Raw genomic sequence first — 25979 nt, forward strand, 5'->3', positions numbered from 1 at the left:
GGGCAGAGGGGGAGAGACAGAGAGTCTCAAGCAGACTCTATGCTCAGTGTGGAGCCTGATATGGGGCTCAATGCTATGACTCTGGGATCATGACCCCAGCTGAAACCAAGAGTCGGATGCTCAACCAACTGAGCCACCAGGGCGCCACCATGCACTGTTTTTGCAAATTCCTGTGAGTCTACAATTATTTCAAAATTAAAAGTAATAAAAAAGAGAAAGGAAAAGTTATAAAATGTTTAGAAGACAGTATAAAATGTTTACGGCCTCGAGGTGGAAGAGAGTTCCTTTAGCCAAGATTGAGAGGCAGAAACCATAAATATAGGTTAATGAATAAGATTACATTGTAGAGTTAGGAAATTCTTCATGAAATGATGCTCTACAGAAAATAAAAATGAAGAGAAGACATGTGCCACACATACAATCATCATTAAACGATTCGTATCCAGAATACAAAAATAACTATGAATCACCCAGAAAAAGAAACACAACTCAATAGAAAAATGGGCCAATATATAACAGACATTATTGGAAAAGAAACACAAACAGTCCAAAAGTATATGAAAAAAAAAAATCTCCCCGTCTATTTAGTAATCAGGGATGTGTTAGATAAAATCCCAATGAAATATCATTTTACAGCCAAAAATATGGCAAAAACTAGAAAAGGAGACAGTATCAAGTGTGAGTAAGGATGGAGAACAACCGGAACTCGCATACACTGAGGATAAGGCACAAAGTTGGGACATCCACTGTGGAACAGTGTTTGGAAGGAGCCACTAAAGCTGGACACATGCGTGTCACGTGACCCCACAGTGTGCAGGTAAGCAAGAGTAGGAAACGACACAAATGTGCATCAGTAGCTGAAGAGATACACCATAGTATATTCATGTGATCGAACACTATATAGCAATTAAAAATGAACAAACGAGGGGCGCCTGGGTGGCGCAGTCGGTTGAGCGTCCGACTTCAGCCAGGTCACGATCTCGCGGTCCGTGAGTTCGAGCCCCGCGTCGGGCTCTGGGCTGATGGCTCGGAGCCTGGAGCCTGTTTCCGATTCTGTGTCTCCCCCTCTCTCTGCCCCTCCCCCGTTCATGCTCTGTCTCTCTCTGTCCCCAAAATAAATAAACGTTGAAAAAAAAATTAAAAAAAAAATGAGCAAACGCTAAGTCTGCAAAACAAAATGAACGAATCTCACAAATAGCTTGCCTGAAAGAAGCCAGACACTAAGGAATATACAGAGGAGGGCTCCAGACCCAGAACAAATCGAGCTACACTCTTCAGTGATGCATACATAGGAGGTAAAAGCAAAGCAAAGCAATAAAATGATTGTTCAAAAGGCAGGCGAGCGGCTCCCATGGGGGCGGGGGGGGGGGGGGGGATGTGCTTTTGATCAGGGGGAAGCAGGCAGACGGCATCCGGGCTATTAGCAAAAATTCTCAATCTAGACGTGGGTCATGGTTCTATCAGCACCTACTCTGTACTTGCTTGTTAGTTCGTATGGTAGATGGACTTTTTTATACGAATATGACCCGATGAAAGAGGAAAAAGGGTAGAGCATATACCATTCCGCACTTCTTCCGTCAGAGTGTTTATCACCAGGTTACGTTCAAATCCAAGTTACGTGAGAGCAGGAGTCCCGTCTAATGGATCCTTGCAGCCTTGCCGAGCACTTGGTAGTTGCTCAACAATTAACTTGCTGCTCTTGAAAATTAAGCTCGGGCTTATGAAACAGCATCTGATTTTACCGCCTCGCTTAACATTTTGCCCAGGAGCGACAGGGCAGGACTCAAGCAGCAGCCTTACCTGCATGCCGACTCTGTGACTAGCGCAAAGCAGAAGACGGAGCAGAGGCAGAGGACACATCCAGTTGACTCTGCTAGGCCTCGTCTCACCGCCTGTGTTCTATCAGACAACTTGTAGTTGAAAGTTACAAGCTCGGCTGGTCGGCAGCCTCATGACTAAGCAACTCCACTCTCTAGAGCTTTCAACATACCGATCTTTGCTGGGATGGTCTTTGGCAGGAACTGCCAGGGCAATGTTCCTGCGTGGAGCCAGCTCTTGTCTAGAGAGGCACCTCTAGAAACTTCAAACAATGACAACCGCCCCAGGGTTTGGGGCACAGTTTATGGTTCCCTGCTTGTGACCCAACATCAAATTACTGAGCCCAGCTGCCTGGTAGATGACACCAGCTTGTCTCTCCGCCACGGGCTCCAGGGGACACAGAAATGAGGAGGAGAAAGGTCAGACGGTCTTTTGTTGCACAGGCAAATTGTGGCCTAGTGGTTCAGGCAGAAAGTCTCCATTTCTGCCTTCCTGCCTCCACAGGCTTGGAATCAGGTCATTGACTCATTCTGAGTCAAGTTAACCCTGGTCGTGGTTGAGTCATGAGGAAAAGCCCAAGGAAGTTGGGGTTCACACATGAAACGGTCTGCATCAAGTCATAGGGATCGTCACTTAGTGTTCAGTTATTCACTCAACAAGCAGGCACTGAGGGCCAACAGTGGGCAGGCCCCGACCCTGATACCAGGGTCAGTGTCCAGCAGGGGAAAGTCATGTCACTGTCTTAGACAAGGTTGATGCAGGTGTTGTTCAGGAAGAAGCAGATACGGTAGAAGTGGCAGTCTCAAGATATCACACAGTTCTAGAGGAGTCTCCTTGAGTTTGGAAAGATGTAGTTTCAGGATCAAGGAAAGGAAGCACCTGACCATACCACCTGATCTGTCACGGCAAGTGCTAGAGAAGGTGGGGGGATGTAAATGCTTACAACATAAATTCTTGGATGCCTGGGCTAGAAAAAAAGACACAGACGTTTGGGGAAAGACCCCCAACTTTTGAAGTTATGTCAGGAAGAGCAATTATTCTTTTGGAAGAGCTGTGTCTTAGTACTGTGTTAGAGACAGCAAGCTTGGCTATATGTGTAAATATATATGTTTACACTGCCCCTCTCCAGGGCCCCACAGCATTTACGGAGCTCCCTCTAATGCCCAGACTGTACCTGGGTGACAGGAGACAGGCTGAGCCACTCATCATTGAAACACAATGGGCTCCATGCTGTAATATGACTACATGAGACAGCGTGTCCTTTTTCTCAGAGCACACGTTTTACCTTGATCGCTCATGCCAAAGAATACAAAACGTCCCGTGATCACACAAGAAGCATGTCTGTTGAGTTATAAATGTTGACTCTGAGAGGTGACAGGTGAGTACGGAGCTGTTTATAAGCAGCGTATACATTTCTGACCATTTACGTAGTTAACCTTCTTGAATTAAAACTTAGATTTCCCTGGGGCGCCTGGGTGGTGCAGTCGGTTAATCGTCCGACTTCAGCCAGGTCACGATCTCGCGGTCCGGGAGTTCGAGCCCCGCGTCAGGCTCTGGGCTGATGGCTCGGAGCCTGGAGCTTGTTTCCGATTCTGTGTCTCCCTCTCTCTCTGCCCCTCCCCCGTTCATGCTCTGTCTCTCTCTGTCCCAAAAATAAATAAAAACGTTGACAAAAAATTTAAAACTTAGATTTCCCAATCCACATAACGTGGGTTTTTTTTTTTTTTTTTGAACAGTACATGAAAGTGTTTGTGTGAAATCCAGGTATTCCTGACTGTATATTTACTTAACCAAAGAATTTTGTGCCTTCTGGACTCTTATTTGTTTAATTATGGATTTGAACGTGCGAAGAAGTATAAAAATAAACCATGACAGGAGCTTTGAGAAATGGTGGCAGAAATATTAATTAAGCATGAGAGTAGAGAACAGATAGACTGCAAGACGGATCTGAAACTCTACAATTGAAGGACCTTCTTTATCTATTGTGAAGAGAGAAAACAACCTTTAAAACTGAGAAGATTGAAGTCCTATGGGGCTGATAAAAAAAAATAAAAGAAATACCAGATACAGAATGTTGAACAAGTGGTAACCAAGGCGGGAACACTGTAACGCAGGATATTCATACTACAATAGTGAGCCCTACGCTGGGGAGTACATTGTGAACGCCTGCTGAAGATTTTGGACGTTAGCCGCAGCAGATTTGGAAGCCAGCTGGGTACTGTGAGACCTGGCATTTTATAGGTAATCATGGTGCCATTGTCCTGTGCAGTCAAAGAGCGGGACTGCAGTCAGGGAGGCCAGGTGGGAGAAGAATGCAATTGTCTGGAGAGACGGGATGAGTCTGTGCCAAGGTGGGGGCGGTAGGATGAAGGGAAGAGCCGGTCTGAGCAGCATGTTAGGGACAGAGCTGACACCTTGGTGTCATTCGGGTGATGGAAAAAGAGAGCCAGAGAGAACCACGCGATTCTGGTGAGGGTGAGTCAAGGACACGGAGGCCGCAGGCTGAGGAGCAGGCCTGAGATGGGTTCGGCATTGGTCATGTTGGGGTCCTTGTGGGGAATGTCACAGGGATCACCTGGGGAGAAAGCTTACAGTGGGAAGGAGCGTTTGAGAGGGCAGAGGAAGACAGTGGAAGACGTGGAGAGATTAGTTAGCCTAGAAAAGCAGGTCTTATCATCTTAGCAGTGAAAGCAATCCCCCTTATTGGGAACATGGTCCCAGGTTCGTGGCCTACGTGACCTCTTTTCCCATGATCTCTCTGCATTACTGACCTTTCTATGTTCTTTCCCACATTGCCCTGGTGTGGATCATGGACTCCTGGTTCTCGAGGGGGAGATCAGCTCTGGGGCTCCTTCCCTGCTCCACACACAGGCCAAACCAGCAGCAGTTCTTGGCCTGTAGGGTGAACAGCATGGAAGGATCCCTGTGCCCCTCAGCTCTCAAGAAATAGCCCCCATCATGGGAATCTGTAATTTTCAATGCCTCAAAGCAGTCAGCTTGGGTTCCCCCCCCCCGCTCCCGCCCCATAAAAGCCCTACCCTAAAATAGGGTCTTATGTCTCTCTCTTGTTCAAACCAAAATGCACATCAAAAGACAGTTTTGCACCGTGCCTGCAGTGTGGCCTCAGAACTCATGACCAGGTTCCTCATGGGAACAGGGCCAGGGTAATGCTCAGGAACCGGTCGACAGAGAACAGTCTTTCCTGGAAGAGCACATTCTTGAGGTCCCAGCCTGTGGCGGGGTGCACAGTGTTCACCGTAAGAACCTGGACAAATGTTTGCAAGTGTCTGTCCTGTGTCAGGTGCTGTGCTACGCCCTGGGGATGGGAAGTGGCCTGGTTGCCATTTTCTTTCGGTCTGCTCCAAGCAGAGGTGTGGCAGAGACTTGAAGTCTGTACGGGCCGGGGAAGCCCATCTTAGGTACGTGCCGAGTGGACAGTGAGGGAGGCAAATCCATTACAGAGAAACAAAACAGCAAAGAGAACACCATATGAAAGATATCTGGTTGTCAGCCTCGCCTCAAATCCCCAGTTTCCAAACCTTAAAAATAGGAATGTCTCTGGGAAGATTATTTTTACAGTAGTAAGAGTTTGGATTATATTTGAGTTTGAGGAACAGCGGATATTAGATATTGCAGTGAAGGAGAAACAATCAAAGGTTAAACAAGAAACTTATCAGATGGAGCCAATGATTTTGTATTTCTTTTAATTTTCCATAAGTTGGGTGTTGAAGCCTCACTTAAAATTGTGTTTTTTTATATTATAGAGTAAAAAGTTATTTTTAATTGTTCCTTCTCTGCTATTCTGACATTTAAAACTGATCTTTGTATAAAAACATAACTGAGTAGACTCTTTGGATTATTTGCTCAGGCCTAAGGGAAATCTATCTGCGAGATTTCAAGATTAGCTCTAGGTATCGCTACTCAGTTGGCAGAAGCTCATGTGAACGGCAGGTGTAAGACAATAATTAAACAACTATGAAAACATATATGCATAAAAATGATTATTATCATGATAGTGTTTATAATAATGAGAAAATGAAAACACACTAAATGTACAACGAGAGAGAAGTGAACAAATTATCATAGATATAACTATTCAAAGTAGTTCTGTATTGCTATTAAAAATGATGACGTGGGGCACCTGGGTGGCTCAGTCGGTTAAGCATCTGACTCTTGGTTTCAGATCAGTTTGAGCCCTGCATCTCGCTCTGCACTGGCAGCTTGGAGCCTGCTTGGGATTCTCTCTCTTTCCCTCTCTCTGCCCCTCCCCCACTTGTGCCGTATCTGTCTCTCTCAAAGTAAACAAGTAAACTTTAAGAAATGATGACATAAGGGCCCCTGGTGGCTCAGACTCTTGATTTTGGCTCAGCTCATGATCCCAGGGTCCTGGTATGGAGCCCCGCTTAGGGCTCCACGCTATGGTTGAGATTTGCTCTCTCTCTCTCTCTCTCTCTCTCTCTCTCTGTCTCTCTCCCTTTGCCCCTCTCCCTGGCTGACATCTTCTCTCTAAAATAAAAAAAATAAATTAATTAAAAAAAGAGAAAGTTAAAAAAATAATTATGTAAATTACATTTCTGGAGGTTTGGATGAGAGGTTGGGTACACCCATCATACACTTGACTCTCTTTCCCTAGGATACTGGCCAATGGAAAATCACTAGGCAAATGGAATTGAAATATTAGCTTTATTACTAAGTAGGCAAACACCAACAGCCCTGAGTGCAGGACTGTCTTGGTCAACTGGCTGGGAGAACAGGTCTTGGAAGTGAATCCAGGGTAGAGCCTCCTTCCCCTGGATAAAGACCCGAGTGCTTGACTGTGGGGAGAGCTGGACCCACAGAACTGGCTCTGTATCCAGACCCCAAGCCAGCTTCCTTCCTGGACTATTGGTCTGTCTCATCTGCCTAATTATGGTCGAAGGGAGAGCGTAAAAGAAGCAGGTGCTGGGCCTTGCCCTGGGCTGGGGGGGGGGGGGTTCACCAACCAGAGACAAGAAGCTAAGAGTCCAGTGAGCCCACCTCATAAGAGCTGAACTTTTAACACTTTAAGCCCTGCCCACTAGCAAAATGTGGCCCAATGTTGGGCCTCACCCAAAGAGCTGTTTCTGCTCATGCGAGTAGGTGAGTATAGAGAGAAAAACCCAGAAGGCTGTGGTCCCTCCAACACTCTCCAAGGAGGCAGAGAAGCTCCCTCCTCCATTTGCTGTGGTAGGAATATGACAAGAAGGAGAACAGTGTCCCGTCTTCCCTGATACATATTAACATGACAAGAAAATACATGATGTGATTATTACATTATTTATATTCTCAAGTATCAACTATAACATTTTTTTTTTGTTTTTACCATTAGCATTCATTACTTGGACACTGAAAAGAAGTACAAATAAAAAATATACATTTGGGGAAACTGGGTGAAGGGTGTGTCAGAATTCTCTGCACTATATTTGCAACTCTTTTGTAACTTTTACATTATGTCAAAATAAAGGTTTGGAATACACTCGCCTTGCAAACACTATCAGATTATGGGGAAAATACTTGAAGTCATAAACACATTCAGGTTTATACATGCTTTCTGTCCTGGCCAAAATGGAGTCGCAGGGACTCACTGTACCCACCAACTTGAAATAACTAAAAAATTGGGTGAAATACATGAAATAATGGTTTTCAAGACGCTGGACAATAGGCACTGAAGGTCAGTGTTCTCTGAGAGCTGGGAAACCACTGTGGAGGTGAGCCCTATAATTATCCAGCTTGCTACATGGAGTTTCCAGGTGCACAGGGAGAGGGCACCCAGGAGGAGCCCTGGTGGTCTCTCTGAGTTGAAAAGGTGGAGCAAGGGGGCACCTGGGTGGCTCAGTTGGTTAGGTGTCCGACTTAGGCTCAGGTCATGATCTCGCGGTTTGCGAGTTCAAGCCCCGCGTCAGGCTTTGTGCCGACAGCTCAAAGCCTGAAGCCTCCTTCAGATTCGGTCTCCATCTCTCTCTGCCCCTCCCTCCCTCGCACTCTCTCTCTCTCTCAAAATATAAATAAACATTTAAAAAATTGAAAAAAAAATATGGAGCAGGAACTTCAGGGAGGCCAAGGTGACTAGATTCCACAGGGCCGAGTACCAGACAGGAGCAAGCTGCCCAGAGAGAAATTCTAGAGATCTATAGAGCAGTCTTCTAAGTAGTGAACTGTGCATTCATACAAACAAACTAGTCATGGCTGGAAAAAGAACCACCCTGAAGGATTAGGAGGAACAATTCTCAGAGGTCACACAGAGATGAAAATAGTACCAATTCCCATAAGCCAGACTGAGAAAGCTCAAAATTCACAAGGTACTGGGCAAAATACGCAGGAAAGTTCTGCCTCAGTAGTGGGGAAGAGCTAATTCCAGGTGGACTACTGATCCCCCGTCACCTAACAAATCATGAAAGACCTAAAAGCACCATGTTGTTGCCAACTAATTCAACTGTGTCCCAGGACGAAGCTTGAGAATATTTACAGGAATACAGGAAGGTCCAGTGCCCAACAATGTCTGGCAGCAAACAAAAAGTTGTTGGGCATGCAAAGAAGAAGGAAAAGAAGAACCACACGGAGGAGGTACGTTGACCGGTCGAGACTGCCCCGGAGCTGACACTGAAGGTAGAGTCAGCAGAGAAGGACATTAACTGTTACGATAACGGTTTTCCAGATGTTCAAGAAGCTAGAGGAACATGTCAAGTGCTAGGGTGGAAGATATATTTAAAAAAAAAAAAAAGAGGCAAATCAAACTTCTAGAGATGAAAACTGCCATGTCCAAGGTTGGATTAACTAGACATTGTGGAAGATGGGCTAGTGAACTTGAAGGCAGCAGTAGGAACTACCCAAAATGAACCGATAGAGACTAGACAGAGAGAGAAAAGACCAGGAGAAAACGGGCAGAGCATTGGTGAGCCATGACATAATTTAAAACAGCCTAATTATATGTGTAATAGAAGTCTCTGAAGGAGAATGGGAGGAATCTGGGAAACAGAAAAGATTGCTTGAAGAAATAATGGCCCAAAATGTGCCAAATTTGATAAAAACTGTAAAACCACATGTCCGAGAATCCACGGGCATGAGAAACATGGAGAAAGCTATGCCAAATAACACCGTAATCACTTCGCTCAAAATCAGGGATGGCGAGAAGCTCTTAAAGGCAACCAGCGGAACAAAACAAGTCATGGACAGAGGAACAAGGGTAAGAATGACAGCAGTTATTTTTCTTTGGAAACAATGTGAGAAGAGAGTGGAACAATGTCTTTTAAGGGTTGAGGGGCGGGGGGGGGGGTGGGGAGCCAAACCTGTCAACCTAGAATTCTATAACTAGCAAAAATATTTTCCAAAACTGAAGGTGACATGAAAACCTTTTCAGATGTACAAACGCTGAAAGAATCCATCACCAGCAGAAGTGCATTATAAACAATGTCAAAGGAAGTTCTTTGGGTAGAAGGGACAGGACACAAGCTGGAAAGATGGACCTAAGCAAAGGAACAGACAGTTCCAGGAACTTTACCTTCATGGCTAAATAGTAAGATTTTAACATTGTTTAACTCTCTTTAAAAGACATTGGACTGAGTGAAAATCATTGCAATGCAGCGTGGAGTTTATAAACTATGTAGACGCATGTGCGTAACAACAGCACCAAGGCTGGGGTGGGGGGAGAGAAATGGAGCCGTTCTGTTGTGAAGTTCTCACAGCACCTGTGAGGTAGTGTGATTCTACTTGGAGGAGGACATGGTAAGTAAGGAGGCACCGTGTGCTTTCTGTTGATACTGTTAGAGAAGGACAGATGGGGTGGGGAACACAGAGGTGAGGAGAATCCATGAAGAGAACTCCTGGAAAGGGACCTGGGCAGGATGTGGGTACCACCCCCTGGTTGGGCAGCTCTGCGGGGCCAGGGGACATAGGAAGAGGCCAAAGCCCGCCTTGAACAGCGACAATTTCTAAGATTCAGAACTGAACTGAAGAGAAGCAAAAGGGTTCTTTGTAGAATCCCCTCTTACAGGCTCCGCCTTCAGCCTTCACGTGTATTATCCCGGAACAGAACCAAACCAGCTTCCGTATTCCCAGCAGATGCCATATTGCAGCTGATATTTTTGAGGCTAAATACCATAATGTCGTTAGGTGAGACATTCAGATGTGAGACTGAGGAGCTGGAGGGAATAAACACAATGAAAGGAAGGCATGATTCAAAGACCAAGTTAGAGTCTACGTTGACAAGGCTAGACTGCATGAAATCCATGTAAATCAAGCTTCTAAATATACAGTCAAAGAGCACAAAGAAACCCACATCTGTCTCCTGGGATGCTAGGTCTCTCCACATGTAATAAAGCATCTAGCTGGGAACATTGGGAGAAAGGATTCTCTCCCTTTCACTGACGAAAAATCCAAGGCATGCAGAGTATGATTTGTTCAAGGATATGAGCAAATAATGATAATCGGAATCAGGTCTAAGACTCAGGTTTCTTGACCTCAATTCAGATCTCTAGCTCTTTTTAAGTTGATGGATCTTTAAAACTTTTAAATGAAGTATAATATATAGGCAGGGAAGTAAACAAACAAAGGATCAGACACTGACCACACCAACATAACTAGAGCCCAGATCAAGAAAGAGAGCCTTCCCAGCCCCAGAAGTCCACTCCTGTCCCCTTCCAGTCACCATCCCCTCAAAGTAACTACTATCCTGATTTCCCAAAGCATGGAATACCTTTGCCTGTTTTTATACTTTCTAGAAATGGAAAAATAATTTTTCTTTTGCTTTTGGTTGTTGTAGTTAAACATTATTTTTGTGAGTTTCATCTATATTATTGCATGCATATTCAGGTAGACTATTCATCCCCAGAGCTGTATCGTGTCCCATTATTTCATCAGACAACCATTTATTTATTTCTTCTACCAGATGCCAAGGACCCTGGAGTAGTTTCTAGTGCAAAGCTTTTTTTTTTTTAATATATGAAATTTATTGTCAAATTGGTTTCCATACAACACCCAGTGCTCATCCCAAAAGGTGCCCTCCTCAATACCCATCACCCACCCTCCCCCCCCCACCCCCCATCAACCCTCAGTTTGTTCTCAGTTTTTAACAGTCTCTTATGCTTTGGCTCCCTCCCACTCTAACCTCTTTTTTTTTTTTTTCCTTCCCCTCCCCCATGGGTTCCTGTTAAGTTTCTCAGGATCCACATAAGAGTGAAACCATATGGTATCTGTCTTTCTCTGTATGGCTTATTTCACTTAGCATCACACTCTCCAGTTCCAACCACATTGCTACAAAAGGCCATATTTCATTTTTTCTCATTGCCACGTAGTATTCCATTGTGTATATAAACCACAATTTCTTTATCCATTCATCAGTTGATGGACATTTAGGCTCTTTCCATAATTTGGCTATTGTTGAGAGTGCTGCTATAAACATTGGGGTACAAGTGCCCCTATGCGTCAGTACTCCTGTATCCCTTGGATAAATTCCTAGCAGTGCTATTGCTGGGTCATAGGGTAGGTCTATTTTTAATTTTCTGAGGAACTTCCACACTGCTTTCCAGTAGTGCAAAGCTTTTCTAAAGAACGCTGTCATGAAATTCTTTTAGGTGTCTTTTGATGAATACAAGTACACAGCTCGACTGGATACATATTTAGGACTAGAATCGCTGAGTTTTAGGATATGTGTATGCTAAGCATTAGTGGAGAGGTCCCTGCTTGGCTCAGTCGATTGAGCAACTGACTCTTGATTTCCTCTCAGGCCATGATCTCACAGTTTGTGGGATCGAGCCCTGCATTAGGCTCCATGCTGTCAGCACGTGCTTGGGATTCTCTCTCTCTCCCTCTCTCTCCCTCTCTTCCCTGCCCCTCCCCTGCTTGTGTGCACTCTCTCAAAACAAATAAACTTAAAAGAAAAAGGATTAGTAGATAATCTAATTGTCATATTTGAATTTGGGTGATCAAAATGTAAAAAATCACCTGACTACAAAATTTATTATTTGTTTGTATCTGGGCATTTGTCTTCTAATGCTGTATAATTGTCTTTGCAGCTACATCATTGAGGAGTGGCTCATGACTTCATCTGCTTTGTATCTCTATGGTGCTGGGGGCTTGGGGCTGGGTACAGAGTACCTGCTACGTGAATCCTTTCTTATTCAAATGTACAAAGAACTGCACAGACACAGTTCTGCTTCCAGGAAAGAATCACTGACTTCAGACACACATGGGAAAGACAAAACAGCTCAAGAGAAAGAATAACTAAGCCAAGACGGGTTTTAAAGTGGAGAGCAGAGATCATGGCTCATAAATCTATCAGTCATAGTACCTAACACAGTGCCTTCCTCATAGGATGTGCTCAATAAATATTTGCCAAATGAATGGAATCAAGATGGAAATGATCATAAATCGGTCATGTCACGTACAGCTCCAAGGAAAGTACATTTTGATATGGGAACGCAAATACAGACTGGGTAAACGTTCGGGGGTGGGGGGGTAACGTGCACTAATCTAACCCACAGAAAACATTTCGTGTAAGGGACGCAACATAAGTGTTTTATTAATTTTCTGGCCACTTCTCCCAAAGCAGAGAAATCCTGGCTCTCTCTTCCTGATCCCTAACAATGTAAAACTGAAGAGTGGACGAATTTGAGTGACTGAAGGTTGAACTTCATTCCTTAAAAACCAGATGCATAAGAGAAGATTTGGAAAATTTCGTTAACACCAAAGACAGTGGATCTCTCGAAGAGACCCGATCTCAGAAACTCCAGGTAAGATGTGGGCTGGTGGTAGGGACACAAGACAGTGGGGGCTTGACCCCTGGCCCAGGCTCCAGCTTTTAGGAATAAGGCCAAACTTCTCTGTCTATGCAGCAACAGCATTCACAAAGGCAGGCTTAAGTCACAGGGAGCAAAGATGAGACGCCAAGGCTTTTCCTGAAAGGGATTTTTTGGAGAAAGGCAAGTCTTCAAAAGAAATCTGAACTTGACAGTGTCTTGAATCCCTCAACACACCCTCAGGCCTAAGCCGACAGAGAGCAAGTTACACAGAGGTGTGCATTTCTGAGGAGGGCAACACAAAGGAAGCGTCTCTCGTCCATTTCCAAGCCAGATAGAACGAAATGTAAACCTCTGTGAGTTATGCTCAGGGGCAAGTTCTGACATCTCACAGGAAATCAAGTTTCTGCCAAGGAAAAGCCAAGAGTTTTTGGTCAGGACCCAAAGGACTTTTTCAAGCTTCTCATTAGCAAGCCAGAGAGTAATATGAGGTTTCTAACCCACTCTGTGAACCGCAGTATCTCCCCTTACTTAACATCAGAAAAACCCAAGACTGCTTTTTAAATGGACAAAGAACTCAGAGTGGCCTGTCACAGCTCTCCTGCAGAAAAGGGGGACAGTGAGCCCTTCCCAGGGCGGCTGCGGTCAGCTGTGCTGAGCCCAGTCCTGTTGGGCCTTACAGAGAAAAGAAAGGGGGTGAGGATGGGGGTGCGGGGAGGGGGGGGGGTTGGTAGAAAGGAAGAGGAAACTGAACACCTACTCTGTGCTAAGTTTTTTATATAAAGTGTTTCACTTGATCCTCAAAGCCACCCTGCAAGGTAGGTTAATAGTATCCCTATTTTTATGGGCAAAGGAATAAATGCTTGCCTAAAATCACATGGCCAGTCCCCCTTCCCCTAGGCAAGTGGGGCCCCCGCTGCGGGCCTCATGCTCTAGAAGGCTTTGCTTTGGTCTTACTCTGACCATAATGCTCTCCATGAAGTAAAAAGTTCCAGGGGCAAGAGATGTGTGCCTCCCCCCACAGTGGACGATGCTCCAGGTACCTGGAACCCTGGAATTCTCTGTCCAGACGGCCCCGCCTTCTTTCAAGGACCACAGAGGCCTCTTTCCTGGGTTCATTCTCCTGAGTGGGTGCTGGGATGTTGATGTGTAATCCCAGGCCCCAGGGTGACCAAGGAGGTGATGCTGAAAGGGCCGTGTGAGCTAGTTGTCTGCACACATACACGTGAGGCTTCTCATGATGCACGACAGCGCTGAGCGGGAGAGGGTGGGAAGAGAAGGGAGGGTCAGGCGACAGAGAGGGTCGGAGCTCGAGGCTGGGTCTTCTCATTCTATCACGTCAGAGCAGAATTCCAAGTAGTCTGGGAATTCTCAATCAAAGGTGGTCTTCCAGGTCACTATGAAGGTCTATTTGTCAAGGTTGGAGGAAAAAAAAATCCTATTTTTAATAGTTTGCTATATGTATATTTTATAACTCTTTAGTACTGAGGTATATGGCCTGGGGCCTTCATCTGGGCCCTTCGCTGGGTCCTGAAAATGTTGGTGGTGGGCCTGCCTATAGTCAATAAAGAGGTGGAGCCCAAACCTAGCTCTGTCGTCTGCCAAGGGTGAATGCTTTGGTGACCGCCCCATGACGCCTGATCCCACAGAGAAGTCAGGGGCAGGAGCAGTGCTAAGTATTTTATGAACATTGTTTAACAGAAATTATTTCTGACAATTTCCCATCACAGGTCCTGAGTTGCTATGAACACACTGCGGGGCCCTTAGAAAGCCAGCCAGTTCTCTGGGTTCAGTTCCCTCCTGTGGGAAATGACATCTGAGGAGTCACTCAGCTTGAAGACATTAGGAGTCTAAAGAATAATACAATCGGTTTCCTCGCTCTACTTGGGGGTCTCAGCAATAGGTCTTTTAGGATCGCGAAGTGCTTTAAAGAATAACAACAGTAAACGATAATATAAAGAACACGACGGTAGGGGAGTAAAATGAACGATCACCTCAGACACTGAGCGCCTGAAAGAGGACTTTGGCAACCATGGTCTTGAAAGGTCAGGGGGGCCAGAGCAGTAGGGAAAGAGGGTGGTATGTCAGACATCCCTGAATGACAGACAACAGAGGCACAGAAAAGCTTGTGTTGGGACCAGCGGGGCCTGGCCTAGGTGGCAGCCAATCTGTCATGGCTCCTGCCTGTTCCCGGTGTCTCTTGGAGGAAAAGGAGCAGAAGGCATGGTGTAGACCCAGGACAGGCTGAGGGAAGGGAGGGGGCCAGGCCCAGAGTAGGATGAGACCCTGACTGTCTTACTGGGGCACTCGCAGGTGTGGATCCTTCTGTGGTAGGCCCGGGAGCAGTGTTCCTGCCTCTTGACCTCCATCACTCAGTTTTCTTTCTCTCCACGGAGAATCCCACCTTCCTCACCCTGTCCAATCGGCTCTTTCCTATCCATTAGCCTGGAGAGGCAGCTTGGTACTGAGCCTCTCACTAGGGAGTCACATGGTCTGTCACCCCCTACTCTGAGCTGTTGATAATCAGGCCCGGTTGAGATATGAACCACTTCACCAGAGAAGCAGGGCTGAGGGGGGTCTGTGGTCCCACAGGTCTGTGTCTGGCTCCACAGGTGTGCAAGGGAAGGCGGTAGCTTGAAACCTACAGGATGGAAGGGGCCTGGACTCTAGAGCCAGAGGATCTGGAGTTGTTTCCTTCCTCCCTTACTGACTGTGTGCCTTTAGGCAAGTTCCCGAATTGTTCTGAGCCTCCATTTTTCTAATCTGTAGAATGGGAGTAATAATTTTCTATCCTATAGGGTTGGATAAGAAATATATTTGGTAGGAAAATATATTCAAAGACTTTAAGCTAGGGACTAGTTCAAAATAGGGACTGCTTAAATAATGCAATATTGCCTGTTTCAGGCACAAACTGCAAAAAAAAAAAAAAAAAAAAATCCCTTCTGTCTCAAGTTCATCTGGAGCAAAACACCATGGCCGCTAGATACATGCTCCTGGTCTTCCAGAGGGTTCTTACATTTCACCATCCATCTTCCTCCACTGAGGGTAAGCATCTACGCATTATGCATGGAGGGAAGCCAAACGGACAGTGTATAGGAGGAAGAAAATCAGGATTTGTGTGTTGGGGAGAAACATTTGTGGCTCAGTTAGGCGGGACCCAGCCTCCTGCTGCAACCTCTGCTGTAGCGGCGGAGTCAGACCCGGTGACACAGAGAGATCTGGGTTAGTAGAGCAAAATCTATAAGACATGCAGGCAAAAACCTGGGTTGTGGTAGAGACGAAGACGCGTTATGTGACATGTTGTGACCTCCAAAATGAATAAGAAATATTGTTACGGTATCTGTGCTCAGCGGGACAGTCTTGGGTAAAGAGGGGTCCAGGGGGTTGGGGTCAGGGTAGGATCACAGTTGCTAGTACAATGAGGTAAGACTAAGGTCACTGGATGTGACTGTGTTGGCTGTCTACTCATAGCTCCAAGTTCCGGTCATGCAGACCTCCGGACCTGTGAATGATGGGTACGGGCTTAACGTAGAGATATTGTGGGTTTGGTTCCAGACCACTGCAATGGAGCAAATATCGCAATAAAGGGAGACCATTAAAGTTTTTGGTTTCCCTGGGCATATAAAAGCTATGTTTACACTAATTAAGTGTGCAAGGGCATTGTGTCTAAAAAGAAAAAAAACCCGTACATACCTTAACTTAAAAATACTTTATTGCTAGAAAATGCTAACCACCATCTGAGCTTTCAGCAGGTCATAATCACTGATCACACATCACCATAACAAATATAATAATGATGACAAGGTTTGAAATATTGTGAGAATTACCAAACTGACAGGGACATGAAGTGGGAAAGTGCTGTTGGAAAATCATAAATACAGAGAACCAACTTGTGGTTGCCAGCAGGGAAGGGGGGGGGGGATGAGCAAAGTAGGTGAAGGGGATTAAGAAGCACAAACTTCCAGTTATAAAGGAAGTAAGTCATGGGGATAAAAATTTCAGCATAGGGAATATAGTCAATAATATTTTAATAACATTATATGGTGACAGATGGTAACTACACTCACGTGGTGAGCATTTCTCGTAATGTACAGAATTGTCAAATAACTATGTTGCACACCTGAAACTAATATAACATTGTATGTCAACTATACTCCTATTGAAAGAAAAGAGGGGCGCCTGGCTGGCTCAGTCGGTTAAGCATCCAACTTTGGCTCAGGTCATGATCTCACGGTTCGCCAGTTCAAGCCCCATGTTGGGCTCTGTGCCGACAGCTCAGAGCCTAGAGCCCTCTTTGGATTCTGTGTCTCCCTCTTTCTCTGTACCTCCCCGGCTCACACTCTATCTCTCCCTCTCTCTCAAAAATAAACAAACATTAAAAAAATTAAAAAAAAAAAAGAAAGAAAAGAAAAAAGGTACCAAGAGAGTTACTCGACACAAGATTGCCATAAAAGCTCCAGTGTGTAGAGTTCCAGCTGACGATGGTGATGTAGGAAGACTCTGAACTCACCCCCACCATGGGACAAACCTTTCAAAATAGAACAATTTCTCCTGAAAGAGAACTGAGGGCTGACCGAACAGCCACTGAGCAACTAAAGATACCGAGAATGGCAAGAGAGACAGAAACATGCCACGGTTTAAAAGCGTAACTAGCATATACAGCCATGGTTCTAATCAGCCAGCAAGAGTCACCAGGGACACAAAGCTGCACAGGGGACACCACACACAAGACCACTTCTTCAACTTTAGGAGAAGTAGGCATTTTGCCTACTCTGTGGAAACAAACACAGAAAGTCAAGCAAAATGAGGAGACAGAGGAATATGCTCCAAAAGAAAGAATGAGAAAAAAAAAAAAAACCTCAGAAAAAGAACTAAATGAAACAGATTAGCAACATGTCTGATAAAGAATTTAAAGTAATGATCATAAAGATACTCACTGGGCTGGAGTAAAGAGTGGAAGAACTCAGTGAGACCTTCAATAAAGAGATAGAATATGTTAGAAAGAACCAATCAGAGTTGAAGAATGCAATAACTGAAATCAAAAACACACTAGGAAATCAATAGTGGGTCGGAGGATGCAGAGAAGTGCATTAGTGATCCCGAGGACACAGTAATGGAAAGCACACAGCTGAAGAGCAAAAAGAGAAAATAAATATTTTAAATGAGGATAGATTAAGAGACCTCTTGGACAATATTAAGAGAACAAGCATTCACATTATATACATAGGGGGAAGGGGGGAGGAGGGGGAGGAGGAGGAGGAGGGGGAGGAGGGGGAGGAGGGGGAGGAGGGGGAGGAGGGGGAGGAGGGGGAGGAGGGAGAAAAGTGTAGAAACCTTATTTGAAGAAAGATAACTGAAAACGTCCCTAACCTAGGGAAGGAGATAAACATCCAAGTCCAAGAAACACCGAGAGTTCCCAACAAGATGAACCTAAGGAGGTCCACACCACAGCACATTATAATTAAAATGTCAAGGTTAGGGGCACCTGGGTGGCTCAGTCAGTTAAGCGTCTGACTTCGGCTCAAGTCATGATCTCACGGTTTGTGGGTTCGAGCCCCACGTTGGGCTCTGTGTTGACAGCTCAGAGCCTGGAGCCTGCTTCAGATTCTGTGTCTCCCTCTCTCTCTCTGACCCTCCCTTGCTCACACTCTGTGTCTCTCTCTCTCTTTCTCTCTGTCTCTCAAAAATAAACACTAAAAGTTTTTAATTAAAAACGTGTCAAGGTTAAAGATAAAGAGAGACTCTTTTTTTTTTAGTGTTTTATTTTTTATTTTTGAGAGAAAGGGAGCAAATGCGAGAGGGTAAGGGGCAGAGAGAAAGGGGGGACAGAGGATCTGAAGTGGGTTCTGTGCTGACAGCAAAGAGCCTGATGCAGGGCTTGAACTCTGGACTGTAAGATCATGATGACCTGGGCTGAAGTCAGATGCTCAACTGACTAAGTCACCCAGGTGCCCCAAGATAAAGAGAGACTCTTAAAAGCAGCAAGAGAGAAACAAAAAGTTGCACACAAAGGAAAATCTATAAGGCTTTCAGATAATTAAAATTTTTTTTTAATATTTATTTTATTTTATTTATTTATTTATTTATTTATTTTTTAAATTTTTCTTTCAACGTTTATTTATTTTTGGGACAGACAGAGACAGAGCATGAACGGGGGAGGGGCAGAGAGAGAGGGAGACACAGAATCGGAAACAGGCTCCAGGCTCCGAGCCATCAGCCCAGAGCCCGACGCGGGGCCCGAACTCACAGACCGCGAGATCGTGACCTGGCTGAAGTCGGACGCTTAACCGACTGCGCCACCCAGGCGCCCCTTTAATATTTATTTTTGAGAGAGAGAAAGACCGAGTATGAGTTGGGGAGGTGCAGAGAGAGAGGGAGACACAGAATCTGAAGTGGTTTCCAGGCTCTGAGCTGTCAGTACAGAACCCAACGTGGGGCTCAAACCCACAAACCGTGAGATCATGACCTGAGCTGAAGTCAGGCACTTAACCAACTAAGCCACCCAGGCGCCCCAATCAGCTGGTTTTTCAAGAGAAACTTTGTAAGCCAGAAGGGAATGGCATGATCTATTCAAAGTGCTGAAAGGAAAAGCAAAGCAAAACAAAACAAAACAAAACTATAACCAAGAATAATCTATCCAGCATGGTTATTCAGATTTGAAGAAGTGATAAAGAGTTTCCCAGACAAACAAAAGAGAAAGGAACTTATCAGCACTAAACCAGCCTTAAAAAAATCTTAAAGGGACTTCTTTAAGTGGAAAAAATGGCCACAATTAGACATAAGAAAAATATGAATAATAAGATGTAAAATGTGACAGTATATCCATAAAATATATAGAAGAGAGTAAAAAAGGGAAGAGAGGGGAAAAAGAAAAAGAGAGAAGATTTTTTCTTTTTAGAATGTACTTGAACTTAAATGACCATTAAATTAATATGGAATGCTATTTAATTCGGATGCTATATATGAACCTTATAGTAACCACAAACCCAAAACCTATGATAGATACACAAAAAATAAAGAGAAAGAAAGCCAACCAAAACACTATAGACACTCATTGAAAATAAAGAAAGAGAGAAAGAGAATAAGGAACAAAGAAGTACAAAAACAACTAGAAAACAAATTTTTTAAAAGGCATTAAGTACATTCCTATCAATAATTACTTTAAGTATATATGGTTTACATGCTCCAATCAAAAGATATAGTTGTAGACAGGATGAAAAATCAAGACCCAGCTATATGCACCTCCAGAAGACTCATCTCAAACCTAAGGATCACCCTCTTTGTCTCTCAAAAATGAACAAATAAACATTAAAAATATAGAAGAGAATAGAGACTCCAGAAATAAACCCACATTTATATGGTCAATTAATCTACAATAAAGGAAGCAAGAATATACAATGGGAAAAAAGAAAGGCTTTTCAATAAATGGTTCTGGGAAAACTGAACAGTTACATGCAAAAGAATAAAAGTGGACTACTCTCTTACACCATACACAAAAATGAACTCAAAATGGATTAAAGACCTAAATATGAAACCTGAAATCATACAAATACTAGAGGAGAACACAGGCAGTAATTTCTCTAACATCAGCCATAGCAACATTTTTTTTTTTAATTTTTTTTTCAACGTGGGACAGAGAGAGACAGAGCATGAACGGGGGAGGGGCAGAGAGAGAGGGAGACACAGAATCGGAAACAGGCTCCAAGCTCTGAGCCATCAGCCCAGAGCCTGACGCGGGGCTCGAACTCCGGGACTGCGAGATCGTGACCTGGCTTAAGTCGGACGCTTAACGACTGCGCCACCCAGGCGCCCCAGCAACATTTTTCTAGATACGTCTCTTAAGCAAGGGAAACAAAAGCAAAACAAAAACAAAAGCAAAAAAAACCCAAAAAAACAAAAAGCAAAAAACAAAACAAAACAAAAAACCACATTGTGACTAAATCAAAATAAAAAGCGTTTGCACAGCAAAGGAAACCATCAACAAAACGGAAAGATAATCTACCAAATTGGAGAAGATATTTGCAAATGATGTATCTGATAAGGGGTTAACATCCAAAATATGTAAAAAAAAAATTATATAACTCAACACCAATAAACAATCTGATTAAAAAATGGGCAGATGACCTGAATAGGCATTTTTCCAAAGAAGACATACAGATGGCCAATAGACACAGGAAAAGATGCTTAGTATCACTAATCACCAGGGAAATCCTAATCAAAACCACAATAAGATATTACCTCACAGATATCAGAATGGCTAAAATCAAAAAGACAAGAAACAAGTGTTGGTGGGGATGTGGAGAAAAAGGAACCCTCGTGCACTGTAGGTGGGAATGTAAATTGGTAGTCACTGTGGAAAACAGTATGGAGCTTCCTCAAAAAACTAAAAAATAGAAATACCATATGATCTAATAATTCCACTATTGGGTATTTACCTAGGGAAAACAAAAACACTAACTGAAAAGATGAATGCACCTGTATGTTTACTGCAGCATTATTTACAATAGCTAAGACATGGAAACAACCCAAAGGTCCATTAATAGACAATTGGATAAGGAAAATGTGGTGTGTGTGTGTGTGTGTGTGTGTGTGTGTGTGTGTGTATGGATATACACACACATGTATATACATACATAATGGAATATTACACAGCCATAAAAAGGATAAGATCGTACCATTTGAGACCACATGGATGGACCTAGAAAGTATTATGCCAAGTGAAATAAGTCAGACTAAGAAAGACAAATACCATATGATTCCATTCCTAGGTGGAATCTTAAAAAAAAAAAAAAAGCCAAATGAATAAACAAACAAAAAGCAGAATCAGAACAAACCGATGGCTGCCAGAGGGGAAAGGGTGGGGGCCTGGGCAAATAGGTAAAGGGGAGAGGGACATACAGGCCTCCAGTTATGGAATGAATAACTTGCAGTAATAAAAGCGCAGCATAATACAGTCAGTGATATTATAATGATAAGGATATGATATTATATTGTAATAGTAATGTAATGGGACAGATAGTACCTACACTTGGGGTGAACATACCGTCATGTATCTATTTGTCAAATCCCTAAGTTGTCCACCTGAAACTCAGGTAACATTGTGTATCATCTGTGCTAGACAAAACCGCGACAAAAACCCTTTCAATCTGTAAAACACGCAGTATCTGCAAAGCACAACAAAGCGAAGAGCGGTAAAACGAGGTAGGCCTGTACCGAAGCTGGGCTATGCAGTAGTTCTCGGAGAAGCACTGTGAATGAAATGTGTGCACAGGGGTCTAGAAACAAAAGCGAGAGGGCAGTTGTTTCTGCCTCTCTGTGTGTGTGTGGCATGGGAGAGATAAATGCCAAGAGTTATTCCATCAATACCTCCTCTAAATCTTCATCCTGCACCTCCCTCCTCTTTTTCTTTGGCCAAAGTCCCCCCTTTTTGACAGGGCATCATAATTGCTGGAATGATTCTCAGCCCCGCAATTCTTTGACATGCATAAGACTTGGCAGGCTCACAGGAAAATGAGGTCATTTTACCAAATCCTTGTAATGATTGAAACCTGTGCTTTCTAGGGTGGGCGGCGGGCGGGAGTGGGGGAGGGGAGTGACCGGGGACAGAGGTACAGACAACTGAAGCGGCCAGGCTAGGGAGCTCTCCTCCCTTGGGGAGGTGTGACGGACAGAGGTCTTTCATGCCCGAGAGTGGGTTTCAGGCCCCTGCTAGGAAGCCTTTGCCCCTCTGTGCTGGGGGAATGGCGGGGCCAGCCTGCTTTTCCCAGCTGCTTTGCGGATTACATCTGAACCGGTTTATTTTAGGAAGGAACTCAATGCGGCAGGCCCAATCTGCGATCTGCCGGGGCTCACACATACCTGGGAGTGAACCAGACCAGGCCACCCTTGCGGGAGGGGGGGGGGGGCTGTTGCGCAATCAAAGTCATCCCCAGTAACGTTAGCTGGGGTGACAGCCTTTTGCGTCCTGCCCTGTGGAGTTGCCAATTCACATTCTCGCAGGGCAGCAGATTAACAGCTGTGGCTTCTCTCCCTACCTACCAGCCTGAGATCTGAGGGCCTCCTCCCGTCAGGCACGTCTTTGGGAGTTAAGTGTTTTCAACACTACGGAATAGTCCGTGCTTATACGACAAACTGCTTCTTGATTACAAAGAAAGAAAGAAAAATTTCTCCGAGGTTCTAATTCTTCTCTAGGTGAAGCCTTTCTTTCCGGTGCTCTTTTGTTTTTTGTTTTAAATTTTCTTTCCTGTTTACTTTTTTGAGAGAGACAGAGACAGAGAGACTGGGGGGGGGGGTGCAGAGAGAGAGAGAGGGAGAGAGAATCTCCAACAGGCTCCATGTCGTCAGTTCAAAGCCCAACGTGGGCCTTGATCTCACTGAGCAGAAATCAAGAGCCAGATACTTAAGGGACTGAGCCACCCAGGCATCCCCTTTCCGGTGTTCTTTTTAAATGTCCCCATAAGTCTCTACAGAGGTGCACTGGGAGTGCCAGTGTGGGAGAGAGGAGGGTGTGGGGCAATGTGTGGGGTGAGAAGGACAGACAGCCAGTGTCTGATTTCAGCTCTGCCTCTTGGGTCCTTGGCCAGATCATATCATTTCTCTTCTTTAGCTTATCTGTTAACATGGGGTTGATGTCCGCCTTGACCCCTTGGGGTCAAGATAAGTTAAAGGGCACTTTGAAAGCTGAAAGGCGGTAGGATTATTGTTATTCTGCTGTATGGTCAAAGTCAGGTTATTCTGTCTCGTAAACTCTTCTGCTATTTAACATGGTACATACACATGGAGGGCCCAATAAATTCAACCTACTAGTAATGTGTGTTAAGAACCTATTATGTGCCAGGAATTGTATTAGCCACTGTAATGGCTAAAGTAAAAATGAATATAAAGATGAAGTTTACATAACTTCTATTTTCTTTTTTTTAACCTTTAGTTTTGAGAAAGAGAGAGACAGAGTGCGAGCAGGGGAAGGGCAGAGAGAAAGGGGGAAACACAGAATCCAAAGCAGGCTCCAGGCTCCGAGCTGTCAGCACAGAGCCTGACGCAGGCTCGAACTCACAAACCATGAGATCATGACCCGAGCCGACGTAGGACCCTTAACTGGCTGAGCCACCCCAGGCACCCCCACATGATTTCTGTTTTCAAGTTTACTGCATTTTAAGTGCCGTGTAAGCACTTATGGGCTGTAGCTGTAGGAGTTGACAAACAAAGGACATTTCACTTCCATCGACCTTTGGAATCCAGAGTTGACATGTAAAACCACACACACACACACACACACATGTCCTCACTCCCTTCCCCGTTGTGACTCTGTGGTTACTGCTCTTCTGTCTGCAGCTGAGATACCCTGGCGTGGGGCACAGAGGCCCCCTGGGATTGCAGCTAGCAGGACGTGCAGACGGCGGCCTTGCAGAGAATAGATGGTTCAGTGCTGTCAACACGGGAACGTGTAAGGGCCTTTGAGGTTGTTGGTGTGGCTCACTAGGGGGAGCAGGAAGCCTGGAGACAGTCAGACCCGGGCTGTTGATGACCAGCCCTTCCAGATAGGGATTTTATTGTGTTACCTTCAGCAAGACTGAGCCTCAGCTTCTCTGCCTGCAAAGGTTCCCCCACCTCGGAGTTCTATCCGAGGAATTAAATGAGACTCTGACGGTGGAGCACTAGACAGAGAAAGCTCCCCTTGTCCACCCGCCCGGGGAATCTTATTCATCTTGTTTAGAAACAGTGGCAGCCCATCATTCATTCATTCTACAAGCATTCGTTGTGCGCCTCCTGTGGGCCAGGCACAACAGCAGACGTGGAATAGAGCCGTGAGCAAACCGGCAAGGCCCCTGCTCTCCTGACGTTCATCTTCCAGCTTCGGTGCTTCTTTATCACAGGATTCTTCCCAAGGACACAAGGGACTGAAGTCTCATGCGGCATGTGGACCTGGCCCTGTTCTTCTGACGTGGCATAGTTGGCATGGCTCTATTTTACAACTTCCTGCCTTATTTTAATTGCTGTCTGACATCTGGGAAAGAACTAAGTCATGGTTTAAGTCTTAGTCCGCTCCCAGTGTTTGCTTGCCACGTGAAATGGTTGCTCTCAGGCTGCCCCCAACAGAATGCCCACAGGGGCTCCACAGACAGAAGAGGTGTGTGGTCTGGAAAGTTGTCTCACCAGCAGCTGGCAGCACAGGGGAATTAAGTGCATCGCCCTCGAGTTCTCATGGAGCCATGCAGGGAGGTGCCTGGCCACCTGCTTCACCGAGAGCCCAATGGTGATGCTGTGCCCTGAGCTGGGGCCTGGCCTGGCAGCCAAGGGCTGGGTTTCCATTAGATCCTACAAGGACTTTGCCTGGTGACCTTGGATGGTCCTGGTTCTCTGCACTTCAGTGGCCTCATCCCCCAATGAGACCATCATTGGCTTGACCAACTGCAGGATTTTTATGAGGACCAAATAAAAGAACAAGAGGTTTCCTGAGTCAACACACACACACACACACACACACACACACACACACACACACACACATAAACGCAACGTCTGGCAATAACGAAAATGCTATCATTCCAGGACCATCTCATTGTCTGTATGTTAACATCACATTATCCTCTTTCTGCTCATTTTCTCCCTCAAGCATTACTTTTCCCCGGTAAAGAAAATGGAACCTACTGCAGGCTGCAAATCTGTGTCTGGAATTCTGTGTCCAGAATTCAGCTGTTTGCATTGGCGACCATAAAAGCAAGGAGAGTAGAGAGCAACAAAGGAAATACGTGTGGGGAGCGGGAGGAGGCAGAAATGAGGGTTTGCTCCGTGTAGCAGACAAACCACCAGACTTCCTCCTGCAGGAGATGTGAGACCAGCCAGGCCAGAAGTCAGTCACACATGGCCAGGATGAGTCCCCCTGTTTGCATCCAGCCAGGGAGGCTGGGGGACGGGTGATTGTGCCTTTCCTCATCCAAGGCAGCCACAGGACTACACTCTCTTCTTACCCATGCAGGGCCTGACCTCCCACTGGAGCCCAAGGGTGGGCAGAGTGGGGGCTCTGTCTTCCTCCAGGGCTCCTAGTGCCCTAAAGAGAGAACTGAACCTATACCATTCAACTCAGTTCAGGCAAGGCCTCCCCTGGTGGGTGCAGGCCTGGAGCCTCCTGCCCTATTCCCTTCCTGCCTCTCCTGTGAGGGGTCCACAGAGTGAGGATCTGTGGTCTGAGCCTGGAACAGCAGCCAGTGCCTCACGGTGGGTGGAAGGGAGCTAACATAATGGAGTGCATCCATTGGGCACCTCATTGTAGGGACAGAAGAGGGTAAAAGTTATGGATCCTGAGATTATTGGGTTCAAATGCTGGCTCTGCTACTCACTTGCTGTGGAGCTTTGAGCAAATTACTTTACCTCTCTGGGCCTGGATTCCCCATCTGGAAACTTAGGAGGAGC

At 45.2% G+C, this 25979-nt stretch overlaps 1 long non-coding RNA gene across 6 annotated transcripts in view; it reads right to left on the reverse strand.

Annotated features, from left to right (window-relative positions):
• The window catches only part of LOC123385903, a 126739-nt gene that overhangs the window by 97188 nt on the left and 3572 nt on the right, over positions 1-25979 (reverse strand). The window contains exon 3 of one of the 6 annotated variants that reach the window (XR_006599159.1): positions 6291-9974. The exons of 4 other annotated variants lie outside the window; for them this stretch is intronic. This is a non-coding gene — a long non-coding RNA (uncharacterized LOC123385903). Of the gene's footprint in view, positions 1-6290; positions 9975-11310; positions 13977-25979 lie in introns of those variants that run through there. One more of the 6 variants, XR_006599162.1, reaches the window with a different exon arrangement.

The sequence above is a fragment of the Felis catus genome, chromosome B3 (assembly GCF_018350175.1).
Source record: "Felis catus isolate Fca126 chromosome B3, F.catus_Fca126_mat1.0, whole genome shotgun sequence".
Lineage (NCBI taxonomy): Eukaryota > Metazoa > Chordata > Mammalia > Carnivora > Felidae > Felis > Felis catus.